Source organism: Dreissena polymorpha, chromosome 5 (genome assembly GCF_020536995.1).
Source record: "Dreissena polymorpha isolate Duluth1 chromosome 5, UMN_Dpol_1.0, whole genome shotgun sequence".
Taxonomy (NCBI): Eukaryota; Metazoa; Mollusca; class Bivalvia; order Myida; family Dreissenidae; genus Dreissena; species Dreissena polymorpha.
In genome coordinates this window covers 88618344-88630525 of record NC_068359.1, presented here as the reverse complement: position 1 = coordinate 88630525, position 12182 = coordinate 88618344, and the positions used below count along the sequence as shown (strand labels likewise).

The following is a 12182-nucleotide window of genomic DNA, read 5'->3' as shown; positions in this document are numbered from 1 at the left end:
GAATATGTCACTGAATGTTTTGCAGGTGTAGTGTCATTTTCTGCTTTGAATGGGTTTTACTGGATTAGTCATTGCCTATTTTTTGAAGCTGTTACTGAATAAGTCATTATTTTACAGTTGCTAAATGTTAAATTGCTTTTTTACAGATGCTGTACGTGAATATGCCAATGTTTTACAGGCCCTGTACTAAACATGTCAATTACTGTTTTCCAGGTGTTGTTATTGAATACACTACAAGACCCCATTCCAAGGCCGGTGTTTGACTACATTGTACGGTCCAACCTAGTGGAGCGCATTTTTACCATACTGCAGGTTCTTACTTTTTGTTTTTGATTCAACTTGATGATATGTGTCAGCAATTGTCCAAAAATTGTTTTCATTTTCAAGTGAAGTCCATGTAATTAAAGCTTTCTGATATTTAAAGCTTGTTGAGTCTTTGTCCATAAAAGCCAAAATAAGACCTTAGTTAGGACGTGGGGAGAATATCTAGGCAGATTTTTAATCTATTTGAATGATTTTGGTCTTTTGCAAAAAACAAATATGTGATCAAAACCATAAGTTTCTTTGAAGAAAACAGCCTTATGAAAATTATTACCAATGGATGACGTGTTCTTATGTATACAACAACAACATTACCTTTATTAAGCTCAAATCACAAATACAGTGACACAAGAGTATACAGTGACAATGCATCTTTTACAAAAAGTTATTAACACTTGTGACATTGTGTTTAACTTTATATAAAAACTGTGAATAGATTTTGTGCATGTGAGCCTTGTTATGGGAACACTGGTCTTAATGCATGTGCAGAAAAGTGTCGTCTTAGATTAGCCTGTCTGCATAGGCTAATCATGGAAGACACTTTCTGCCGGAAATTGAATTTTGCTAAGAAGAGAACAAACAATATCATAAAATAGCACGTGTTGTCCCTTTACAGCCTGTGTACACTGCATAGGCCAATCTGGGATGACACTTTACACACATGCATTAAGCCCTGTTTTCCCAGAGCACAGTTCTTTTGTTTTACAGAAGCAGAGACATTCGTGGCATCAGTCGACAGGGACACAAACCTGACTACCTAGAACTGGATGATGCCATGACCCAGGTAACGGCATTCATTCGTACATAGTTTGTGCACAGGCAGGCTGACTAGCTCTCTGGCAAGACATCTAAAGTCCAGATCCAAATGAGCCTCATTCTGAGAACACTGGTTTTAATTTATGTGTGTGAAGAGACATCCCAGATTAGCCTGTGCAGTCAGCACAGGCTAATCAGGGCAGACACTTTCTGCTATCCTGGTATTTTTTTATAGCAAGTCTTTTCTGAACAAAAATCCAGTTAAGGCAGAAAGTATTGTCCCAGATTTGCCTGTATGGACTGCACAGGCTAATCTGGGAGGACATTTAACGCTCATGCATTAAATCTGGATTTCCCAAAATGAGGTTCAATTATTGACAGTTGGTTTACCTGTAGTCACATTGGTTTTTGGGAAATGGTCATGACATTGTTTCTACGGCCTTTCTCCATCTAAACTGATTTAAGTACGGCCATTGTCTGAGCTATTGTCAAAGCCAGCTGCCGTCCCGCGTCTGCCGTCAGCGTCGTGCTAAAACGTTAACATTGACTCTAAAATCTAAGTGCTTCCACCTACAACTTCTAAACTTCATATGTAGCTGCACCTTGATGAGTTCTACACGTCACACCAAGTTTTGGGTCACTAGGTCAAAGGTCAAGGTCACTGTGACCTGTAATATAAAACTTTAACATAGGCTCTAAAAACTTACCTTTCTTCCTTTTCTTCTGACAAGCTGTCATTTATTCAAAACTGTACCCACAGCCGAGCGTTGGCCACCGCTATGCGGTGCTCTTGATCAACTTAAGCATGTCTTGCTTATCGTTTCACAAATATACGATACAAAGATACATGGCATGAGATATGGTAGACTTTTAAAAAGTATGCATTACTACTTTGAATATATTTTTATGTTATCAAAGTTCAGATGTTACAATAATTCTGATTGATAAATATCAAAACTCAAATGTAACAAGCAGAACAAGCATAGGCATTTTTAAATACCTATTTTCCGAAGTAAGAAGCACTTTCTTTCATCGTTATATAACTACAAATTTTACAATCTTTCTCAATCCTCATAATTTAAAGACTTAATTTGTGACTTAGATTTTCGATACAGAAAGGGCAAGTGCTTGTTTTCATGTTTCAGGTATTCAAAAGACTGACCTTCCTGGGATGTTATGAGCAACATGAGGACAAGATTTTTGCTATGAAAGACTTCATTCTGAAGCTGAACAGGGCCAGAGCTGGGTAAAACCAGTTTATAATTCCATCATCATTCATGTTGCAAATACACATTTTATAAAATGTTGCAAAATTGATCTACTTCACTGTATAGAGAAACATCCTGGTAAAGTAAGGTGCTTTTGTATGTATGGACAATTTCAAAACTTGATGCCTCCTTTTCTGTGGGGGCATAAGAATAAGAAGGGTACCCGGTACTTACTATGTAAGGGTATTTTATGTCTTTTAAAACCCAAAGTTTGAACTGGAAAATCAGAGGTACAATGAATACTAAAAAGCATTGGTGCTAGGAGGCTGAAACTTCACAAGCATACTATTCAGCATGTGAACTTGCCCACCTCTAGATTTTGATTCAGATGATACCAACATAAAAAGTAACACAAGTGGAATATGGGGGCATCCGTATCTTGTGGACACATTTCTAGTTACACTTATAGTCTAAAGAATATATTTTTTGTCCCAAAATGTTGCATATTCAATATCTCATTATTCACTATAAGAAACTATGAAAATGTTCACTGTTGAATAACCTTATGGTGTGGACGGTGGGAAAGCATGGAATTTAGGCTGGAAATATAAATGGAATATATAGTCCAAACATTTGTGTTTACAAGTTCACATTACCTGCTTGCTAGATTTCGTCCAAACTGTCAACCTCAATGACTTTTATGTTTAAATGAAGGTTAAGAAAGTACTTTCTGTTGCCACTAGTTTTTTTCTAGTATGCCTCTGTGTATATATTTACACTTAAGAATATATGCATTATCCCTAAATATCAATATAAATTCATTATTGAACTTTTTAATGGATTTTGTTTAAGTTTAACAACGGAACAACCTTTTCTGTGCAGATGATTGTAAAGAAAGGACTTTCCACTGTGACCAGTTTTGGCTGAACTTGCTTAATGTCCTTTTGTCCACTGTAGATAGCAACCTGAATTATTTTTTTCTGGATAACATATTGATGTAGAATATATGGATATTGAGTGGATTCGTCTGCGACCAAACAGGTGTTGTATGGGCATAAGTGGCTGTGTTGAAATAGTTTCCCATCGGATGCATATTATTTTCCTGATATATGTTTAATATGTTTAATTTCTTTGTCTAAAATAAGTATTGCATACATGTCAATACAAATATCAATGTAATATTATATTTATGATAAATACAAGAGCCTTCATCCTTTGTTTTATTGGTACAAACATTCAGAAGAATGACACACTTGCAGACAAAGCATTACCGGTGTATGTATATAATTACTAATACTGTTTATGTCTGCTCTTAGTTTCAAACATGTATGCAAATGACTGCAAAATCATTTGTATTTCGTAGTTAAAAAAACCCCTGACTATTCCTTGGACACATAGATTTGTGGATTTTTTGATGCCCCCGGATCGAATGATCAGGTGTATATTGTTTTTGGCCTGTCGGTCTGTCATTGTATGTGTCTGTCTGTCTGTCATTGTATGTGTGTGTCTGTCCCAAAACTTTAACCTTGGCCATAACTTTTGCAATATTGAAGATGCAACTTGATATTTAGCATGCATGTGTTTCTCATGGAGCTGAACATTTTTAGTGGTGAAAGGTCAAGGTCATCCTCCAAGGGCAAATGTCAAATATATGGATTTAAAGCGGCTCAGTAGGGGGCATTGTGTTTCACAAACACAGCTTTTGTTTAGAAATAAAAAGGAATTTGAATTAAATAGTTTCTGATGTGTTTGGGTTTACTTCATGGAGTGGTCAACCAATGAAATCAACAAATTAATGTCCCACAAATTATAATCATTTTACAGTAATTATCTTTTTGCAAGATGATTTGAATCCCCAGTTTTATTGATAGGACACAATAAATATTAACCATTCAAAGTTTTTCCATTTTTCCAGCTCTGACACTGCTTCCCAAGCCTCGTCGGATGTGAAGCGAGGTTACATTTACCTGACCAGCCTGGTCAAGTTTAGGCAGAAAGTGTCGTCCCTGATTAGCTTGTGCGGACTGCTTATCTTGGACAACACTTTACCTACATGCATTTAGCCATGTTTTCTCAGATCAAGGCACATTTAGTTTTAACATAGTTATTTCAGCTTGATTGCGTCAAAAGCTGTGGGCTTCTAGAGACGCTAAAATGTTTCTTGGGAAGATCCAGTACTTGATGTTTTTGAATAGAGCCTGAAGACACTAAACAAATGTGGATCACATATGAAGTCCTACTGATAGCAGGAGGGAAACTATTTCCACTAGGCCATTATATTCAACACAATTTATATGTATAGTAATGCAAGAGATTTAAAAGGGGCCTTATCACAGATTTTTGCATGTATTGAAGTTTGTCATTTAATGCTTTATATTGATAAATGTAAACATTGAATTAAAAAAGCTCCAGTAAAAAACAAGAATAAAATTAAAGAAAGAAAAAAAAGTAACTTTCAACTGGCTTGAACCACTGACCCCTGGAGTAAAAGTCTACCGCTTAGACCACTCGGCCATTGGTTCTCATACAATAAGTGATGTATTTTATACTCTATATAGGCAATCCTTATAGTATCCCAAAATATAACGACAACAACAGAACTCTCCAAATTATTCAATCTTTTTGCTTTGCAACGCTTTATAATTTTCTGGTTTTTAAATAATCCAAAGATGCATATAATGGATTTTTCAGAGAATGGTAAATGTTCAGTATTACTGTTGCCTAAAAAATATCATAACTACAACGAAAATTTGTGAATCTGAAACAATTTTTTATAATTTGTCAATTTGCCAAAAACGTGAAAAGGCCCCTTTAACATATTTAAAGCTTCAATAAAAGTTTTGTTAAAAATCAGAGGGGGATATTTCAGTTCTACTTTTTACTATGTTATTATGTAATGTCAACAATAGCTACAACAGTGATGTATCTTTTTTATCTGGGTGTTTGTTTTTTTTAACTTTTATGATATAATTATATTTTGAAGTGGAATTCGGTCTTTTGCATTGGCAAATTCGTTTATAAAGCTTAAAAGTGTTTTCTATACAAAAGTATTAAGACAACATTGAACAAAGCTATGCAACTGTTGCTAAAATGTTATTTCATAACCCTGATCCCTGAACCATATGCATTATGTTTGTGCTTTTAAAATTTGATGTGAACCAATTTCAAACCCTTCAGATATACAATTATGTTTTCATTGAACAGAAAGAAGAAGGGAGCAACACTTGATTCTCAAGCCTCAACCATGGTAACTTATATTATTATTATTATTTGATTTCACCAAACATTCTGTTTTCGTTACTTGGATATGTTCAAGAAATTCATTATTACCCGGGAGGAAAGTGGTATATAAGAGCCGCTCTGAAGGTATGTACATCAGTCTGTCCAAGTTAATGTTGTAAGTTTTTGTAGCTTTGTCTTCCTAATTCCTCAAGCAAATGAATTGAAACTTAAGATTTGTCATCACCGTGAGATGTTAATGTGACTGACACTTTTGTATTGCCCAATGCAAAATAATCCACATATTCCTGAGTTGTTTGCTTTGAATGTAAATGGCAAAGTGGTGTGGAGTACAAGTAACTTGTTGTTTATAGGTTTTGTGCTTTTTGAACCTCAACATTGATATCAGTTTATTTTGTATAAACCTATTTGTTTAAGACTCACATAAAAAATCATGGGTTCTAAAACTTTGGAATGAATATAAAAAAACTGAATCTGAATAAAATAAGAACAATTCTAACACAGCATGTGACTTGTTTTCTATAGACAAAGAAGGAAATCAAGTGTTGGTTATTCTACAATAAATTATGGGTTGGAGCTTAATGTTTCGAAAATAGTTCCGAATAATAAAGAAAATATTGCAGTAAAATGCACGTGCTAAAACCCGCACTATAAGAAATGTAAAAATATAGCATGTATATAAATGTAATGAAACAACAAATTGTATATATAGAGGATATTTGTTGGATTCGGTGGATTATCGATTTTAATTCACGAGTGATCATAGAAAATATATATTATCTATGATCACGAGCTAATTAAAAATTGATATTCCACCGAATGCAACAAATTTTCTTTTTATTTTATGCTTTATTTCCACGGCTTATATACATTGTTAAAGAGTTAAACTAAAGAATTTCGCTGGGATAATGACGTCATTTCGTCAAAAAAATTACATCATACCAATAATTTTCACTGATAATTTTCACTGTTTGAAACAGTGAAATTATCAGTTTTAATTCACTGATATTTCTCTGTTAACCACCGGAAAGCATTAAATAAATGGTGATTAGTGGCATAACCAGGCATAAAAAGAATATTATTTGTTATGAAACGTACTTAAGAAAACTTTTATAGCGTGTCAGCTTTTCAGTAGCATCAATAAACGTGACGTCATTTAGTTTCTACGATTGTTGTTTTCAATGAAAGTGACGTCATTTTCAAAATATTTATGAATGAAAACGACGTCATATGTTTGTACAATTCAATGACGTCACTAAATAGTGAATTTTGTACTAAGAAGGCTGGAGTATTGAAAAATATAGTTCACGTCCAAAAGCTTGAACCAAATTAATCATAATCGTGTTAGAATCAAAATAATATTTTTCTATGATGGTTTGTTGTCGAATAACCCACGGTAAGGAGTATAGATGCGTGTTATCAAATCACTCGTGCTTCGCACTCGTGATTTGATTCCTACGCATCTATACTCCTTACTGTGGGTTATTCGACAACAAACCTTAATAGAAAAATATTATTTCTTAAACAACAGCATTTGAATCCTGTTCTTGGGTAGAACCTTTGCTTATTCTCATATGAATAATCATTTGAATACTGGGAGCAAGATCAACCTCCGAACCACTGCCAAGGGATACTAGTTTACTGACGCAGTTTGAATAAGATATGTAACAGCATGGAATTTAAAATTTGAAGATTTTTAAAAAATAATTTATAAAACTTTACAAGAAAGAAGATCTGTATCACTGAACACTGGTATATGTCTGCTCACATAATACTGTACAATAAATTTTATTCATGGGCATGCAATAGTTTGCTTTAAAAAAAGGACTTTTTTATGGACTTAATTCATAAATTATTTGTTTTCTGATATTTGAAAAAAAATGGTCATTTTCTTATGCGTTTGTGTAAAATTCGTGGATGGGTCAATCCACAAATTAACAGAAACTAATATCACACAAATAATGATGATTTTGCAGTATTTTATATTCTACATTGGTAAACTAGCATTTGCCTTTACATTCATAGAATCCTGAGTGGAAAAGTATGTTTGGCTCAACATCCTCCGATAGGTCTCTCAGCTCGTCAAAAACGATTTTAAAGGCGGAAACCAAACCAGCCAAACCCCTGACTGGTTCCCAGTCAAGCTCCACTGGTAGCATGGTGAACGTGTCCCAGCTCTCACTGGACAGCACTCTACCCACCCTGGATGCACTCAGGGGAGATAAGAACGCACAACAAAGTAGGTGTTTTAGCTCACATATGAATAATTGAGCCCCTCTCTGGGAAAACGGCTTAATGTATAAGCGTAAATTGTTTTTGCGGATTAGACTGTGCACTCAGCACAGGCTATTCAGGGATGACCCTTTAAGTAGTAACTTAATTTTTGTTAAAAAGAGACTTCCTTTAAACCAAAACAACCCCATAAAACCTTAAAGTGTTGTCCCAGATTAACCTGTGTGGACTGCACAGACAAATTTGGGACAACACCTTACGCTCATGTTATATGTTCCATTTTTTCAGAGCACAACCCATATTCCCTTGGAATAGCAGATTGGGTCATTGTCATCATTACTTAACATAGATAAGTGATGTCCTTAAAAAACAAAAAAAAAACAAACAAATTAAAGCCATTGTGTTTAAGCTTCATACATCAATACTTTATAACCTGACCCAGCATGGGATTTCATTTGAAGAGTCACGGTCGTTGATTGTAAAAGAAGTGTATTCTCAGGATATTAAAAACAAATTTACTAGACGAAAGCTCAAAATCAAGGATTAGTTGTCTTGACGGATATTTCGCATACTAGAAACATTTTAATTTCTTGATAGCAAAAACAACTAAATTCAGCAATAAAAATATTCTTGTGCTCCATGCCTTGTATTTCAATACTCACTTCACCACCAAATAGTTTTTTCAATATATATATATTTTTTTTAATTCCTTTTGGTGATAAATAATGGATGTTTTTTCAGCTTTTAAAAAATACAGTTTTTTTATATATAAACTTGTTATGCAAAATTGGCCTTTTCACATGATTTCTGTTTTACCTACCTATAACAGCCCGATACGCTCCATGGAAGTTTGAGCTGCGGGACCTGATCAGAAGCATCGAGGTTAGTACTCGTCAGACATGGCGTGCCGTGATCTCCTCGAGGGCATCGTCTGGGAGAACCGACCTCCCCCTAGCAACTGGCGACCTCGGGGCCTGCTGGTAGCTCACCTGCATGAACATAGGGGACCAATTAACAGGTTATTTTGAATATCCCTGGAGAATTGACTGGATATTTGATGATTCTTTTTTTAGAGTAGCACAGCCAAGAAATAACCAAATGTAACTTGTTTATGCTTTGGGAATTAAATCAATTGTCTACAGAAACCATCAGATTTCTTTTGTATGTCATGCTGTTTAATTCTTTCTTTAGCTGAAAAGTTTAGTTGGAATTAGTATATCATATAAAATAATGATATCATTACACAATAAAAATTTAATTTTCATAATTTTTTCTCACTGTTTGAAATAGGGAATTACCAAATTTAGATTTCATTTTTAAACACACCGAAGCAAAACGTTATATACTTTATCAAGCATAACGTCCCAAACAAGTCTGATGTGGGGTGTTATTGCTACGGAAAAGTAGGGTAACCTTCTGCATTTGGGAGCTGTGTTAAGGAGGACGGAGGGCTGGTGTGATAAATGTTCACATAGTGTGCAATGACATCAAATTAAAAAGCATGCCATTTTAACCCTTTCCCACTTAAAGGCAATGTGGAAATGCTTATGTGCAAACAGCATAAAACCAGAACAGCCTGCGAGTCACTCGCACCTGTTCAGGTTTTATGCTGTTTTTTGCTCATCAGTATTCAGTTTGGAGATGAATCCTTAAACATTTGAATCTAGTAAGAAAGGTATAAAATAAAATATAACTTTCTAAGGACTAAAAATGCGTGAAAATACGTATCTAAATGGTAAAGGTTTAACCAGTGGGGTTAATGAAATGATGCGTATAACTGCTTGTATCATAGATGTGAAAACAATCCTCACTGTGATATATATTTCAGACTGGCGGTGTGTCATGACCATAGCTTGTTTGTCACCTGTTCCAACGACAGCCAGGTTCAATTGTGGTAATGTGGGAGACTAGAAGGAAAAAACATCGCAAATCGCTCAAAAGTCACCTTGAAATTAGGTATCTTTGTTATTAAGTCTTCCTTATTGTCCCATAATTTAGTTCTAATATCTTTTTGTTTTAATTATTGAATCTTTTTAGATAAGTTTGTTAAATTGGACGTGAGCATGCATTGTGATATATACTTTGAGTAATTATCATCACCACCATATTCAGTACTATCTATCATCATCATAATCATCACCACACTCATCACCATCATCACCATCACATCATCACCAAACTCATCACCATCATCACCATCACATCATCACCACACTCATCATCATCATCACCATCACAGCATCACCACCATCATCACCATCATCACCATCACATCATCACCATCACTATCATCTTTATCAAAATAATTATAATCATTGTCATCATCTTAATCAACACCACCAAACTCATCACCATCACAATCATCACCACACTCATCACCATCAATTTCATCAATATAATTATTAGCGAGACTGTTTTCGGAGAAAACTCGAGGTATTGTCATAGCCTGCTCGTAGTCCCAATGCGATGCTATACCGTAACTGTTCCGATAAGGAGTTGATTGACACTAGTTCATAAATTTCTGTTTGTTTTATTCATGTGAATTGTCCTGTGTTTAAATCAATGGCATTTAATCACTTGCCTTCATTAAAGGCTTTTGCGAATGCAACTGGAGATGTTACTTTGTTTTATTAACCTCTATATTAATATGAGCGTTGTTCTGGAAAAACTGGGCTTAATGCATGTTCTTAATGTGTCATCTCAGATTAGCCTGTGCAGTCTGCACATGCTAATCAGGGACAACACTTTACACTTTAATGAAATATTTCGTTTAAAGGTCTAATCTAAAAAAGAAAATCAAGTTTATACATATAGTGTCGTCCTCGATAAGATAATGTGGGACGACACTGGGCACATGCATTAAGCCCAGTTATCCCAGAACGATGCTCATATAGATATAAATTAGTACAGACATGCCATTGCCAATGACTTTCAGAGGGTCAGGTAAAGCTGCTAACATTCTTTGAGGGCTCCAATTCACTCGCGGCTGCAACTGACAAGGATGCTATTAATGTTTATGAGTATGAGTGCGCCATGAATCTGTCTGAAACATGATAATCAATGATAACTTCAACAATTAACTAGGCTTACTGTCAATTTACTCTGTAATAAATGGATTTGATCCGTTTTAATTTTGTAAATTGAAATCACTGAAGAAAAAACAAAGTGTGAAAAAACAAGTTTGACCAATTGTTTGCCATATTATATTTGAAGTACCGGGTATTTAAGTACTCTGTATACTACACAATGAACAGGAATATTTGAATTTACTTTTAAACAAAAATCCACTTTGACAGGAAAGTGTCGTCCCTGACTAGGCTGTGCAGACTGCACAGGCTAATCTGGGACAATATTTTATTCACATTCTTTAAATCCTCTTTTCCCAGAGCCAGGCTCAAATAGAAGAATTCTCAGCTGTTTGACACTGTAGTTGTCCCTACCATTCAGTGTTGGCTCTGGCAAGACCACTGAGGTGGACTCTCGAACTGTAAACCTTCAGCACCATGGACAGCTGGTGGACATGACCCACTTTAATACAGGTCTGTATAATCCTTTCCCACTCAGGATGGACATATGCAACCAGCATCAAACCAGAACATCATGCGAGTAACTTGAGTAAGTCGCAGGCTGTTCAGGTTTTATGCTGTTTGCTAAGTATCTGTATCCTAGGGCTGGAAATGAAGTCTTTAGAACTTAAATGTCTAAGAAAGGTCTTCAATTGAATTAGATTTTCTAAGTGGCTACAAACAGGTCAAAATGCATATCTGAATGGTAGAGGGAAAACCAACAAAAGGGTTTTTGTTGTTGTACCATTGTTGCTCCAGGATTTGTAGCAATTTTTCTTACATTTCTATAGTGAATCACTACCTGCCCAAGTGAGTGCCTTAGTGCCCTTGGTCATCTTGTTTACTTGTTTTGTAGACAACCAGTCAATAAGTCTGTGTTAGCAAATGCATCAGTGAACAGCTTACTGATTGGCTGGGATATATTACTTATATGCATTACATGCCAGTTTGACTCCTATTGCTGTCCAGTTAGTGCAATGGTTAGTTCATAGGCTTTTCACCAAGGTGACCTGTTTTCATCCCCTTTTCCAGAAGAATATGAGTTTGGTTGGTGGTCAACTATACTGGACAGGTGGGGGTTTCCTTCCTGTACCCCAGCTTCACCCAAACATACAAGACCATACCAAAATTGAATATCTTTCAGTAACAACTAAATATCTAGAAATTGCAGCAACAATGCAAAATTCAACTGAACTTTTGTGGAGTCTGGTAAGTTAATTAGGTAGCAGTGCTTGGGCACCCTCTGAGTCCTCAAACATGCAGCATCAGACGCAGAAAGACCTCATAAACTTCGTTATATGTTTGACTAATGATTTTTAGGCAACCAGTCGGTGCTGGCATATGCAACTGTGAATGGCTT

The 12182-nt window shown here is 35.3% G+C and overlaps 1 long non-coding RNA gene across 1 annotated transcript; it reads left to right on the top strand.

Annotated features, from left to right (window-relative positions):
* The first annotated feature begins 9582 nt into the window (after positions 1 to 9582).
* LOC127832125 (uncharacterized) lies at positions 9583 to 11380 on the top strand. The gene is made up of 3 exons (XR_008026703.1): positions 9583 to 9713; positions 10693 to 10777; positions 11205 to 11380. It is a non-coding gene; the product is annotated as an uncharacterized LOC127832125 (long non-coding RNA).
* The last annotated feature ends 802 nt before the right edge of the window (positions 11381 to 12182 follow it).